Source organism: Pan paniscus, chromosome 2 (genome assembly GCF_029289425.2).
Source record: "Pan paniscus chromosome 2, NHGRI_mPanPan1-v2.0_pri, whole genome shotgun sequence".
In the NCBI taxonomy this organism is placed as follows: Eukaryota; Metazoa; Chordata; class Mammalia; order Primates; family Hominidae; genus Pan; species Pan paniscus.
In genome coordinates this window covers 11,273,517-11,289,303 of record NC_085926.1, presented here as the reverse complement: position 1 = coordinate 11,289,303, position 15,787 = coordinate 11,273,517, and the positions used below count along the sequence as shown (strand labels likewise).

The window sequence follows — 15,787 nt, the reverse complement described above, 5'->3', positions numbered from 1 at the left end:
GTCTATATGCCAATGAATCTCAGGACTGTACTTCTAGCTCTAACCTCTAAACATATATTTAAGTGTCCTTTAAAGCCAGGACTTAGATTCCTCAGAATCTCAAATTCAACAAATCCAAAATTCAACATATATTTTCCCTAAATTCTGCCCCTTTCTCTGTATTTCCTAGTTTGCTTAATAGTATCACCTTAATTCAAGGAAGAAATTTCAAAGTCATCTTCAATTTTTCTCTCTCTCAATGCAGTAAAGCACTAATTCCTAGAAGCTCAACCTTAAACAGTCCTCTGGAATGAGATGAAGGTTAACAATTACTGAACACAGACCAAAACTAGGCACAGCAGCAAGGGTTGTTCAATTGAATTCAATTCTCTCAGAAGCCCTAAGAAGGAATAGCTCCAATTTTATAGAGGAAGAAACTGAGGTTCCAAGAAGTAAGAAATTCACACAAGGAGGCTGGGTGTGGTGGCTCACGCCTGTAATCCTAGCACTTTGGGAGGCCAAGGCGGGCAGATCACCTGAGGTTAAGAGCTCGAGACCAGCCTGACAAACATGGTGAAACCCCATCTCTACGAAAAATACAAAAATTACCCAGGTGTGGTGGTGCACGCCTGTAATCCCAGCTATTTGGGAGGCTGACGCAGGAGAATTGTTTGAACCCAGGAGGCGGAGGTTGCAGTGAGCCAAGATGGAGATCGTGCCACTGCACTCCAGCCTGGGCAACAGAGCGAGACTCTGTCTCCAAAAAAAAAAAAAAGAAAGAAAGAAGGAAAAAAATAAATTCACACAAGGCTATACAGCTAGGAAAGTAGGGGAACCAGGATTCAGCTTCCAGATTCACGCCACTCTGAAGCCCATGCTCCTCATGCAACTTCATGCTTCCTGTCTAGGTCTGCCTGCCTTCTCTCCATTCCCGCTGCTACGTGCCAGGCTCCATCATCTCACACCTCAGCTCTTGCAGTGATATACTCACGGGTCACTGCCTTTGGCCCATCTCCTCCAAACAAGGTGACAAACTGCCACCAGGAATGATCTGCACAGGTGGCTCCCTTGTTTAAACAAACAAACGAAAGCTTACTGGCCTTACTACACAGAGAATAAGGTGCTGCAGCCTTAGCCTGCTAGTTTCCTGATCTTCTGCATGGCTGATGTTCCTAGGAAACCTTTCCCCTCTCTACCAGGAAAAGTACTTCTCATCTCACAAGGTCCTTATGAAGCTGTCAGTAACAGTCAGTGGATATTAACAGTTCCCTTCTCAATGGTGACAGATGAACACTTCCATTAGGGCATTTACCACCATGAACTGTGCTTGCTGTTTTGATAATACTGTTAAAAACTATTTAAATAACAGCAGTAGTAATGTCATATTAGTAACTGTTCTTATTAAATGCTCATTCTGTACCAAGCACTACACTAAATAGTTTACATGTTATTCCCTTGACAACCCCAGTGGTAAGATTATGGCTACTTTACTGAAGACGAAACTGAGGCACTGGGAGCTTAAGTAACTTGCCCAGAGTCACACAGGAAGTGGTAGAGCTGAGATGATAACCCGGGTCTGCTAGCTTCAAAGCCCCTGTTCTCGTCACTATATTACACTGCCTTGAAGGAAGAAACTTCTTTTCAGGAACTTTCTACTGCCCATCAGCCTCACACGTGCTAAAAAATAACCAATTATTCACAAGCTAACCTCCTCTCCAACAGTCAAAACAAAAAGGCCCTGGCCAGAGCCATCATCCAATGTGGAAGGAAATCAACACAGTTGCAGACAGTGGTACAAAAGGATTTCATCTAAAATCCTGTGTGACAGATTATCAAGTCCCTACATATGTCAGTCATCCACAACTTTCTCTTCAAGGACAAATGTAACTTGTTTTCATCATAATTTTGATGACCTGCTAAGGACATCAAGATGGAATTTTACCAGTGCCAGAGAATCACAAAGACAAAAAAGAAAACTCTATTCTACAGCACTTCGGTAGCTGGGTAAAAGCGACTAACGATGACTACTTAAAAGATAACAGACATGGCCGGGTGAAGTGACTCACGCCTGTAATCCCAGCACTTTGGAGGCTGAGGTGGGTGGATCACTTGGTAAGGAGGTCAAGACCAGCCTGACCAACATGGCGAAACCCCGTCTCCACTAAAAATACAAAAATTAGCCGGGCATGGTGGTGCATGCCTATAATCCCAGCTACTCGGGAGGCTGAGGCAGGAGAACTGCTTGAACCTGGGAGGCAGAGGTTGCAGTGAGCTGAGATCGCACCATTGCACTCCAGTCTGGGCGACAAGGGTGAAACTCTATCTCAAAAAAAGAGAAGATAACAGACATTTTGTATATTAATTGCAGATAGTGGTTCCTGGTGCCTTCAAGGTTGTGCGTCTGAAGCCTAAAATAAAGTCTGCCTACCTGGGGGTGGCTGGTTCATGAGGTTGGCTGGAAGTACCAGGCAGTGACAGCTACCTGGAGGAGAAGAGGAAGGAGAAGGCCAAGATCCACTACCAGAAGTAAAAACAGCCCATGAGGCTGCAGAAACAGGCGGAAGAGAACGTGGAGAAGAAAACTGATAAATACAGAGTTCCTCAAGACCATGGGCTCCTGGTCTGAGCCCAGTAAAGACTGCTTATTCCTCATGCTTGGCCTGGCCTGCCCCTCCTCCATCACCGCGCTGGGATGTGGGGGACCCAGGCGGCAGTCCAGGTGCTGAATGAAGGCAGCCTGGGACTTAGAAAGATGGGAAAGAGGAAAGGGCCTTAGTCACTGCCTTTCTATAAAGTTATTTGAAACAATTCTAGGAGTTGTGCAGACGTAATTTGCCTATGACCTACTTGTTCATGAGAGAGTTTTTAAGAACAACTAGTTACTTCTGTTTCAATATTAGCAAAAGTGAGCTGGAACACTAATTGGAGGGGAGCCCTACCCTGTGAATCAGGCATCTATTTCCTACCCGGTCTATACTATAGACTGCAGCTACTAGGATGTGAGAAAACACATGGGGACAATATGAGTTTGCTGTTGTACAAACGTTATTTATAGAAGCAGAGACTGGGAAGATGTGTGACGAAAGGGGTTCCAGGTATTGCCCTTATTCCTTCCCTGTACTTTGTAAACAGAACAAATAAACTACTTTTACAGAGAGAGAAAAAAAAGGCCCAGTGCAGTGGTCCATGCCCATAATCCTAACTCTTTGGGAGGCTGAGGCAGGAGGATCGCTTGAGCCCAGGAGTTTGAGACCAGCCTGGGCAACATGGTGAGACCCCATTTCTACAAAAAAAGTTTTAAAATTTGCCGGGCATTGCAGGGCGCACCGGTAGTCCCAACAACTTGGGAAGCTGAGGTAGGAAGATAGCTCGAGCCCACCAGGAGGTTGAGGCTGCAGTGGGCCATGATTGCACAAAAGTAATTTGCATAAGAGGCACATCCTTCAAATATTTTCTGACTTATTTGGCCTTAGGGAAATTCTGAACAGAACCCAAGGGCCTATTTCATAGGAGGATATAGTTGATGTTGAGCTGCTGAAACCGTTCCATGACAGGCTGAAAACAGAAAAGTTTTAAGCAACATCAGCATGATGAGGAATCTTCTGGAAATACCTAAACAGGACAATCTATGGTAAAGGTATCACTTAGGAACATACACGTCTATGTAACATCACTACAGCGCTTAAGCTGGAAGGGAAGATTTAAGAAGTAATGGTCGGAGGGGAATTTGGGGGGAAGTGAGTCATAGATAGAGTTATTCATGTGTCACTAATCTAAATCCAAACATTACCTACTTCCTGAAAAAGTAAGGCTTGCCTGTATAACCCTGGACAGTGCAAGTGAAACTTCGGCCTCTGCTTAGCTTAGAAAGATAAAGGATTGTTTCTATCACACTTCAACATTATATTCAGACACAGTCAAGGAAAGAAATTAACATAGGCATCAATGTAAGTGTGTTTCAATTTTATTTCAAACTATTTCAGGATGTGAAACATCCTGAGTTACACAAAATGGGATTGTGTCACTGCCAATTAAACAGGAAAGGTTTTGATAGGGATTCAACACTGTAATGAGCAAGAACTCTAGCGGTGTAAGAAAGCCTGCAGTAGCCAAGAAGTTCAGTCAAGATTAAACTGAAATAGCAGCGTGTGTGGTTAACCAATACAATCCCCCTGGGGCTGTGTCTACCACCCAAACTTGGTGCAAATTTCAGACTTTAATGAAAATAAAACTCAGTCACACTCAGCACAAGTAGGAGCTCAGAAAATGTCACTGAATGAGTACTTACCAAAAGTTTCTGTCCACATGGATCTAAATCTTTTGTTTTTTAAGATCAAATCCCCACAGGAAATGTGCAGTGGCGGTTGCCTCCCAAGAAAGCTGCTAGGAGGTGAGGAGAGAGGAGTGTGGGGAGACTTATTTTCACTGCATGACCTTTTTTGCCTCTTAAAGTTTGTATTATGTATATAAAACAATACAGAAATAACTAAAATAATTAAAGAAAAAAGTCCTAACCCAATGGCAAGAAGACAAAGAGAGAGATAAAAGACTAGCAGCTCAACTGCTTTGGTTCCAAGAAATCATAGCTGGGAGATCCTTGAAACAAGCACCATGTCTTACTCATCTTTCTTCAGGACTGAGCACAGTGCCTGGATCATATTAAGAGCTCAGTAAAGGTTGAAATGAAATAATAGCTCTCTTTTCCCACAAAGGGCCAATGGATGGATGCTATATAGTAAGATAAATTTCAGCAGAGTTTAAAAATTACTAATAGCTTGAATTGTCCAAACAGGAAATAGATCAGAGAGATAATGAGTTCTCCATTAGCAGAAGTGTTCAAGCATATATTGGATGATTATTTGCCACGTAATACTGTACAAAGGATTGCTGTATCAGGCAGTCAGACAAGACCAGGGTCTGGCAAGCTTTTCCTGAAGAAGGCCAGATAGTAAATATTTTAAGGCACTGCAGGCCTCAAACAGTCTGCTGTGTATTTTATTTTTTTTACAACCCTTAAAAAAATGCAAAAACCATTCTTAGCTCCTGGACTGCACCAAAAAAGGCCTCGGGCAGGACTTGATCCACAGGCTATAGTTTGTTGACTCCTGGACTAAATGATCTTCCAAACCTGTTATCTTTTGATTCTTTGAAGGTGCCAATAGTGTATTTTGTTTTGAGGAAGACTGATATTTTTGGCATAATCTTTTTAAAGGGCAGTAAAGATCAGTGAGGGCGCTGAGGGCGAAGGCCAGATTCTAAGGCCACATCTGCTGGTCTGCAATAGGCACCTTGTAATGCTGCAAATACTTCTTTATGAACTGGTAAATACAGTCTACTCAAAACATTCACACATCTCTCAGCATCATTAAGCCAAGACGAAGCTCATTTGATATTTATTAAGGCTCATAACGTTCCGGAAAGACTGCATCAGCAGCATTCTACATCCTAAGCAGGCATATGACTACACCTCTGATGGTTTCCTTATGCTTTCTCCCAGACCCCCGCTGCTGCCTTCCGACTTTTCTAGTTCTACCCCACGGCCCTGTCACTCCTCACCTCTGACTTGATGCTCCTTAACAGCCGCTCTCAGGCCCCCACGGCCTAGAACTCACAGCACCTCTGTCTGAAAAGCGTTCCCTGTTCTCCCTCACCTTGCTTCTGTGACTGCCTGGCATTCACAGAGCAGCTCAGAGGTGACCTGCTCAGGAAAGCCTTCTCAGAGGTGCCTCGCCTGTCTTCACTCCCCTCATACTCCTCCCCTGGCAGCTATATTTAATCACTCCTGGCTCTAAGCCACCTAGACATTTGGTATTGTTTTTCAACTCTTTGCTTACCTGTTTGCCTCCACCAAACTTGATTGTAAACTCTACAAATACAGATCCTGGCTCATATTCCTTTCAATGTCCCTAGTCCCTTGTGAGTGGCTCTCAAACATTACTAGGATGAATTTTAGAAACCTTTTATCAGCCAGGCACAGTGGCTCACACCTGCATCCCAGCACTTCGGAAGGCTGAGGCAGGAGGACTGCTTGGGGGCAGGAGTTCATGACCAGCCTGGGCAACATAGCAGAACACCATTTCTAGAAAAAAATAATTTAAAAATAAAATAATAATAATTAAAAAAAGGTTGGGTGCGGTGGCTCACACCTGCAATCCCAGCACTTTGGGCGTCTGAGGCGGGGGGATAGCTTGAGCTCAGGAGTTTGAGACCAGCCTGGGCAACATGGGCAACATTCCGTCTCTACCAAAAATATTTAAAAAGTTAGCTGGGCATGGCGGTGGCATGTGCCTGTGTTCCCAGCTACTTGGGAGACTCAGGTGGAGGATCGCTTAAGCCTGGGAGATTAAGGCTGCGGTAAGCCAAGATGGCAAGATGGCACCACTGCACTCCAGCCTAGGTGATCGAGCCAGACCCTGTCTCAAAAAAAAAAAAAAAAAAAAAGAAAGAAAAGACAAAAAAAAACACAAAACAAAAACAAGGAACTTTCTATAGATATCCTCCCGAAAAGAAACAAAAGCAAGAAATAACCCAAACTTCTATGACTATGAGAACAAACCCCAGAAGCCAATTACCACAGAATATGGAGTAAGGAATCATGAAGAACATACGACGATATGCCATATAACTTAGGTCTCTAAACCTATTATTGTTTTTTCAGGACTAAGACCTTAGCGGGCAGGAAACATGCATGCACAAATCAGTGCAAATAAAACCTTATGCAACTGCATATGAAAGTAGTCAAGAATAAATGTTTCTTTCTGAAAGCGTTCTGGTAGCTACTAGTGACAATATCTGGTCATTAATATAGCATTTTAATGAAGAGATTAAAGTTAACACCAGCAGCAACGTGACAAACAGACACTGTGTGCTATCTGATAGAATGCCATGGAAAGAACACAGCATCTGTGGTGTTTGGATGAAAATACACAACCTGGATCTCATGGGAGGAAACATCAGATAAACCCAAGTTGAAAAACATTCTACAAAATGACCAGGATTATAGTCTTCAGAAGTGCCATGGTCTTAAAAGTCAAAGGGAGACAAGGAGCTGTCCCAGATTGAAAGAGACCACAAAGACGTGACAGCTGGGGACCACGTGTGATCCTGGGATGATGCTCCACTATAAAAGGACATTATTGGGACAAAAACTGAATGGGAGTCTCTGGGAGATGGATAAATAGAAGGTATCTGTCTTATTCTTGTAGAGTTTCTTAAGTTTGAAACTGTTCCAAAATAAAATAGTAAGAATAATTTTATCTTACTATTAAGATAAAAGCTGTGTGTCACACACAGCTTTATACTTTGTTCAACAGGCAAAACCAATCAACCTGACAGAAGTTAGAATGGTGATTACAGGGTGAGGTGGAGCTACTGACTTGAGAAGGCCACGAGGAAGGCTCCTGGGGAGATGGAAATATTCTGTATCTTGAGCTGGGTGGTGGTTACAAGGCATATACCTATGTAAAAAGCCACAAGCTAAATATTTGCTATCAGTGCACTTTATGTATGTTATCCATGAATAAAGAAGTAAAATGGGGCTGGGTGCAGTGGCTCACACCTGTAATCCCCACACTTTGGGAGGCTGAAGGAGGACTGCTTGAGCCCAGGAGTTCAAGACCAGCCTGGGCAACACGGTGGGCCCCCATCTCTACAAAAAATAAAAAAAAATTGCCAGGCGCCTGTAGTCCCAGCTACTTGGGAGGCTGAGGTGGGAGGTGGGAGGATCACTTGAACCCAGGAGGTCAAGTCTGCAGTGAGCCGTGATTGTGCCACTGAACTCCAGCCTGCGTGACAGGGTGAGAATCTGTCACAGGAAGGAATTAAAAAAAAAAAAAAAGGCCGGGCTTTTTAAAAAAAAAAAAAAAAAAAAAGGTGGCTCACACCTGTAATCCTAGCACTCTGGGAGGCCGAGGTGGGCAAATCATGAGGTCAGGAGATCAAGACCATCCTGGCTAACACGGTGAAACCCCGTCTCTACTGAAAATACAAAAAAAAAAAAATTAGCTGGGCATGGTGGCAGGCGCCTATAGTCCCAGCTACTTGGGAGGCTGAGGCAGGAGAATGGCGTGAACCCGGGAGGCGGAGCTTGCAGTGAGCCAAGATTGCGCACCTGCACTCCAGTCTGGGCAACAGAGCAAGACTCCGTCTCAAAAAAAAAAAAAAGGCCAGGCACAGTGGCTCACACTTGTAATCCTAGCACTTTGGGAGGCCAAAGCAGGATGATCACTTGAGCCCAGACAAGACCAGTCTAGGCAACATAGTAAGATATCATCTCCACAAATAATTTTTAAAAATTATTATGGAGTGGTGGTGCACGCCTGTGGTCCCGACTACTCAGGAGGCTGAGACAGGAGGATCGCCTGAGCCCAGGCAATCCAAGCTGCAGTGAGCCATGACTGCACCACTGTATTCCAGCCTGGGCAACAGAGCAAGACCCCGTCTCAAAAAATAAAATAAAATAAAAAAGTAGAACAAAACCCCTATCTTTAAACCATACCAGTCCTACGAAGAGAACCTTCATTTATTCATCCAACAGTTAACAGATGACCTACTTAAATTTAGCTTTGGTAAAAAGCAATTCATTACTCTAAATAAGGAGCCTAAATGAGAAATCATTTCCATAAAGTTTTCTGGCATTTTGTGATTAAAGAAGCTAAGGATGGAAGTATTTTGGCTTGGCTGCTTATAGAATTAATTGAAGCAGGAGTGCTTCCTGGAGTGAGACCGCCCAACCATTCTCCCTCTAGGATTGGACACAGCAAATAATCAAGCCAGTATAGGATTTTTTAAAATGAAGAAGTGTAGGATATTTTTTAATGAAGAAATACAGGATTTTTTAAATGAAGAAGTAATTCACTTTAAAGTGAAGAAGTAATTGTAGAAAATAAAAAACAGAGGGAGAGAAAAAAACAAAAACAAAAAGAACCTGTCTTTAGGGGAAGCTAGACACACAGGCCTCTAGTTTCCATAAACCAGCCTGACAATGCTAAAAATTATCACACTCTAATTTTTCTGTGTGTTTTAGTTTTTTGTCTGTTTGCTTTAGGAGAGCAGGGGAGTTTTTTTGGTTTGTTTTTCTTTGAGACAGAGTCTCGTTCTGTCATCCAGGCTGGAGTGCAATGGCGTGATCTCGGCTCACTGCAACCTCCGTCTACCAGGTTCAAGCGATTCTCCTGCCTTGGCCTCCCACATAGCTGGGATTACAGGCATGCGCCACCATGCCCAGCTAATATTTGTATTTTTAGTAGGGTTTCGCTTTGTTGGCCAGGCTGGTCTCAAACTCCTGACCCCAGGTGATCCACCTGCCTTGGCCTCCCAAAGTGCTAGGATTACTAGGCGTGAGCCACCATGTCCACCACAAGCAGGAGAGTTTTTAATGGTTCAGGGAAAGGATGCTAAAAGGAGAGGTAATGTAATGCAGTCAGGAATCAGGTCTTTATACAGATGAACCCGAGTGTGGATTCCACCTCCACCTCCTATTGGCTGAGAAGCCTAGGGCAGGTTAGGGCAGGTTCCTTCACCCCCCTGCACCTGGATTTACTCAGGTGTAAGATAAGGACAGGTATACCTACTCTAGAACTTGCTGGGAGGGCTAAATGTTTGTGAGGTGCTTGCTACAGTGCCTGGCATAAAGCAAGCAGTCAATAAATGGTAGCTGCGGGTAGTTTTTCTTGTCACTGCCCCATATTAGCCAACAATGCCTGACTAATGTGGTTCCCCTTCCCCATGCTCACTATGAAAATTTCCTCTGCCTAAAACATGCCTCATTTAAAGCCTACCTCCCTCAAAAGAGCTCTGCAAGCACAACAGAGGCTTAATTAAAAGGAAATGGTCAGTCTCCCACTACAGGTCATCAAGAAGTCCAAAAGAACAAGTTCTAAAGGGCAGCGAGCACTCAGTGTCCGATTTCTCTGAGCCCATGTGGGGCCATTCACTTAGCAGAAGTGCCAGAATAACTGCAATTTGGCCCTGAAGTGCCTTCTCTGGGCCAAAATGGAGCACACAGAGCAGGCTTCTATTCTCATTTTCCCAGCTGCAGGGCTGCAAGCTCTGGCAGTCATTAAAATAAGCACCAAACCACATGACCAAGTCCCGCTGACAAACAGCATATGTTCTTAGCTGCTGATGTGTAAAAAGGAGGTAGAGATCACCAGGAGCCAGGAGGGGGCTGCTTTGGCATATGGAGCCAATGCACATTTTATAGACAAATGATGCTTCTGCAACCTCATGAGTTTCAGAAACAATCTGCAAGGCTGTTAAAGAGGGAGGTTTAAAGCCTTCTCTTCCAAAAGAAGGGAAAAAGTTCTAAACTTAGAAGAAAGAGTAGGCTCTACCGGAAGATGAGAACTCAGGACTCCTACAGGGAAACCAGCTGGGTACAGAAACCTCACTTCCTTTTAAAAGTTGCATTAGAGTCAAGATGTCCCTGAGCAAAACTAACATCTCCACAAGACATCAAATCATCAAGTCAGCCAAATTGGTTTGTGACTGTGCTTTCAGGTGATTTCTGTGGTAACAGCTGATCACACTGGCAGTTAGGAAAATTGCTATGATGGGTGAGTTGTCCTCCTCACCTCCAAGCCAACTCTGAATCAACATGATTTCTTCTTCAGTGGGTCAACCAGGGAACAAGCAGTCACATCCACAGTCTTCAAACTCTTATCTGTCCTTCTCATTGGTTACTTCCAGGAGCTGTTTTTCTTTTATTTTGGTTTCCTTCTGCTATAATATCCTTCACCTTCACATGCAATCTGGTGTCCATCAGCTTCAGTTTTTGAGAATGGATGCACTGGATACCAGCATTATGGGGTCTGAGAAGCCTACATGGGAGGGACAGTGACGGCTGAGAAAATGTGGGAAAGAGGAGAGAGGAAGCAATAATGCCAGGAAGACGGAGGGCAGTGTGCCTCCTTCTGAGTCCTTTTGTTACCTCCACTGATCAACAGTGTTGCCCATTTCTCTGTTCATCTGAGAGACAGCCACCTGGATTTGTCTGAATCACTGTGGAGCCCTATGCCAACCAACAACTAAAATCTATGATGGTTTCCTAAAAGCTGGCTGAGTTATGAAGGCTTGCTTCTAAATAATCACATCTCTGTGGTTTTCATTTCTGGTGATGTTTAAAGAATCCTGAGAAACGGGAGAAGTACTTTAAAACTGGGCCAAGCAAAGGCCTGATTTCCGATTTTCAAAATGTTTGATTTTTCTTTTTTTCTTTTCTTTTTTTTTTTTTTTTTTTTTGAGATGGAGTTTCACTCTTGTTGCCCAGGTTAGAGTGCAATGGCACGATCTCGGCTCACTGCAACCTCTGCCTCCCACGTTCAAGCGATTCTCCTGCCTCAGCCTCCCAAGTAGCTGGGATTATGGGTGCCCGCCACTACGCCCAGGTAATTTTTTGTATTTTTAGTAGAGATGGGGTTTCACTATATTGGCCAGGCTGGTTTCGAACTCCTGACCTCAGGTGATCCACCTGCCTCAGCCTCCCAAAGTACTGGGATTATAGGCGTGAGCCACCACACCCGGCCTGATTTTTCAAAGATAAGAATAAAGATGGGTTCTAAAGACCACTGGACAGAAGTTTTGCTCCCAGGAAAGGCCCATATGGGCCACTCTAGTCCACTTAGCACCTTTGTACAATCAGAAAATTACACCCCTGCTTCAAGATTTTACTTCCTTTAGTTAGAGAAATGTTGTAATATACTGATTAGATTAGCTCAAGACATAGTAGCCTTCTCTGCCACTGTCATTACAAAAATGCACCCACGATACCTATGATATAAATGGGACCCCCTTTGATGTGGCCTCTTGTGCAGTGCACAGCCTGCATAACTGTATGAGGCAGCCCTAAGTAATCACAAGAGGCCAATATGGTTTCTCTAAGAAAAAGTCATGACAGAGTAACTGCATTCCTATCTTGATCAGGGAAGAATCATAGACACAGGACATACAGGTCTCAGAAATGTCTCTCACAAGGCTGCTCTAGAAATCCCGGTAGACAAGGTGAAGATACAGGAATTGGATCCTGACATAATTAGAGGGATTAAGAACTGGTAAAATAATCTTATTCAAAGGATCTTGGTTACTGAATTAATTAATGTTAATTAGAAAGGAGCTAATAGCAGTAGGTCTTTGGCTTAGTCTCTGGGCCTGTCCAATTTATTTTATTTATCCACATGAATGAATATTTATCAACATTTACTAAGTATTTCATGTGCACTGAACCCTGTGCTGGGGCTAAGAGCAGGGGGAATAGGCAAATAAACATATTCAATAAAGTATTCTTATTACCATATTTTACCAATAACTTGGATAATGATATAGATTTGCTTATCAATTTCATGACAAAAGAAGAAACAGGCAATACAAGTGACTAAAATTCAGGATAAAAAAAGATTCCAACCATCTGGAATGGCAGGCCTATTTTAACAAGATTTGAAATTTCATAGAGGTAAATCTAGGGCCCTAAATCTAAGTTCAAGAAAACAACTGGACAAGGCAGATGGTCTGCTAGACTGGAAAGGGCATAGGTTCATGAGCCAGATAGACCTGAGTTCAAATCCTGTCTCTGCTACTTTCTAGCCACACCACCTGGGACAAGTCATTCAACTTCTCCGAGTCTGTTTCTTCTTCTGTTAGATGGGGATACCACCTACCGTGCAGAATTAGTGTGAAGATTCAACTAGAAAATGCATACATCTGGCCCATAGGAGACACTCAAAAAGCAGGACTAATACCATATTGTTTACCAATAACATGCCTGGCCAACATGGCGAAATCCCGTCTCTACTAAAAATACAAAAAAAGGGCCGGGCATGGTGGCAGGCGCCTGTAATCCCAGCTACTCGGAAGGCTGAAGCTTGAGAATTGCTTGAACCCAGGAGGCGGAGGTTGCAGTCAGCTGAGATAGCACTACTGCACTCCAGCCTGGGTGACACAGCAAGACTCTGCCTCAAAAAAAAAAAAGAAAAGAAAAGAAAAGAAATGAAATGAAATTGGGGCTTCCATTAGTTATTTCTTCAATAAACAGTTATGTTACATACTTGTCCCTGTGCTACATTTCAGGGTTCAATGGCAAAAAAAAAAAAAACTATGGTCCCCACCTTTAAAGAGCTAACAATTTTGAAGCCAAAACAGACAACAAAACAGAAGAGGAATCGGAGTATAGCAATTTGGAGGTAAAACAAATACAGTATAGCCTGGTGTTTGTACAGAATGTTATAGGAGGAGGGACATCTAAATTAGACTGATGAGGCAACAGTGTTTCCTATAGAAACCCTTAAGCCAAGGTGGGGTTTTTTTGTTTGTTTGCTTTTTGTTTTTTGAGACGGAGTCTTGAGACAGAGTCTTGCTCTGTCACCCAGGCTGGAGGGAGGTGGCGCAATTTCGGCTTCACTGCAACCTCTGCCTCCCGGGTTCAAGCGATTCTCCTGCCTTAGCCTCCTGAGTAGCTGGGATTACAGGCACCCGCCACCATGCCTGGCTAATTTTTGTATTTTCAGTAGAGACAAGGTTTCACTATGTTCGTCAGGTTGGTCTCGAACTCCTGACCTTGTGATCCACCCACCTCGGCCTCCCAAAGTGCTGGGATTACAGGCGTAAGCCACCACACCCAGCCAAGCCAAGGTTTTAAGAATATCCTATAGAAACCCTTAAGCCAAGGTTTTAAGAACATCCAAGTAGATTCTCAACAGGGGCCCTACTGGCATGCTGGATGGAACAATTCTTTTTTGTTTAGAGCTATCCCTGCACACTGCAGAATGTTGAGCATCTCTGGCTCTCTCTCAATAAATGCAGTAATGCCCTCTGGTCAATGTCACAAAACAAAGCAAAATAAAACAGCTCCACAAACTTCTAAACCCGCCCCTGATGGTTGAGAAAGGGAGGGTTAGATGGCAGCACTAGCCCCATGCAAGGACCCCTGGATGAGGAGGCTAGAGGTAGGGAGTGGGGACTCTCCAGGCAAAGGGAAGAAGCTGACTCAGCTCCACATCGTCAACTGCAGAAACACCCCATGGCCTCTGCATAAGCTTAGAATTTTCTTGGCCACCTCCACATACCCATCATCTAGTGAATTTCTTTGCTCACTTCAAATCACAGCTCAATCATCATTTCTGAGGGAAGCCTTCCCTGACTCCCTCAGCTCTGGATTAGGTCGATCCTCCTGTATTCTAGTCCTCAAAGAGCACCAACTACCTTACCTTCATAGCACGTATGCAGTTATCCTCCTCAGTAGAATAAAAATTCTATGAGAAAGGAACCATGTCAGCTTCTCATTTTCCCCCATTCATCATTGTTTTTCTAGCACCTGACTTAGCACCTCATAGGTACCCAATAAATACTTGTTGATGACTGAAACAAAGAATGAATAAATAAAAATTCTATGAGAAAGGAACCGTGCCAGCCTCTCATTTTCCCCTATTCGTCATTGTTTTTCTAACACCAGTCTTCGCACCTCACAGGTGCCCAATAAATACTTGTTGATGACTGAAACAATGAGTGAACAAACCAGGATGGTATGTTTGAGAAAATACAAATGAGTTCTGTTGTGGGAGGTCACGGACCCCGAACGGAGGGACCGGCTGGAGCTGCAGCAGAGAAACATAAATTGAGATTTCATTTTAATATGGACATATATCAGTTCCCAAATAATACTTTTATAATTTCTTATGCCTGTCTTTACTTCAATCTCTGAACATAAATTGTGAAGATTTCATTTTAATATGGACATTTATCAGTTCCAAAAATTAATACTTTTATAATTTCTTATGCCTGTCTTTAATCTCTTAATCCTGTTATCTTTGTAAGCTGAGTGTGTTAACTGTACAAATTGATTGTAAAACATGTGTGTTTAAACAATATGAAATCAGTGCACCTTGAAAAAGAACAGAATAACAGTGATTTTCAGGGAACAAGGGAAGACAACCATAAGGTCTGACTGCCTACAGGGTCAGGCAGAATACAGCCATATTTTTCTTCTTGCAGAGAGCCTATAAACAGACGTGCAAGTAGGGAAGATATCACTAAATTCTTTTCCTAGCAAGAAATATTAATAATTAAGACCCTGGGAAAGGAATGCATTCCTGGTGGGGCGGGGGGAGGGGGGGTCTATAAAAGGCTGCTCTGGGAGTGTCTGTCTTATGCAGTTGAGATAAGGACTGAAATATGCCCTGGTCTCCTGCAGTACCCTCAAGCTTACTAGGATTGGGAAACCCCACCCTGGTAAATTTGAGGTCAGACCAGTTCTCTGCTCTCGAACCCTGTTTTCTGTTGTTTAAGATGTTTATCAAGACAATACATACACTGCTGAACATAGACCCTTATCAGGAGTTTCTGATTTTGTCCTTGTCCTGTTTCCTCAGAAGCATGTGATCTTTGTGACCCACTCCCTGTTCGCACACCCCCTCCCCTTTTGAAGTCCTTAATAAAAACCTGCTGGTTTTGCAGCTCGGGTCAGCATCACAGTCCTACCAATATATGATGTCACCCCCAGAGGCCCAGCTGTTAAAATTCCTCTCTTTGTACTCTTTCTATTTCTCAGCCAGCTGACACTTATGGAAAATAGAAAGAACGTACCTTGAAATATTGGGGGCACGTTCCCCTGATAGAGTTCTGTATGGCAGCAAGGAGAGGCACATGGGGCAGAGTAGATGGACCATGCCATAAAAGCAGGCAAAGGCCATATCATGAAGAGCCTTATGTGAAAAGCTATGCAACTGTATTTCTGCATAGCTCTCTATTTTAGTAAAGGCAATCCACAGCAGTGAGGACCAGACTGCTGAGGCAGGGCAACCAGCTGGGAGGCTGTGCA

The 15,787-nt window shown here is 43.5% G+C and overlaps 1 protein-coding gene across 8 annotated transcripts in view; it reads right to left on the bottom strand.

Annotated features, from left to right (window-relative positions):
* The window catches only part of ATG7 (autophagy related 7), a 280,261-nt gene that overhangs the window by 259,569 nt on the left and 4,905 nt on the right, over positions 1–15,787 (bottom strand). Inside the window, exon 1 of one of the 8 annotated variants that reach the window (XM_055109489.2) lies at positions 10,554–13,408. The exons of 6 other annotated variants lie outside the window; for them this stretch is intronic. The gene's annotated coding sequence lies outside the window, so the exon portion shown is untranslated. Of the gene's footprint in view, positions 1–10,553; positions 13,409–15,787 lie in introns of those variants that run through there. One more of the 8 variants, XM_055109492.2, reaches the window with a different exon arrangement.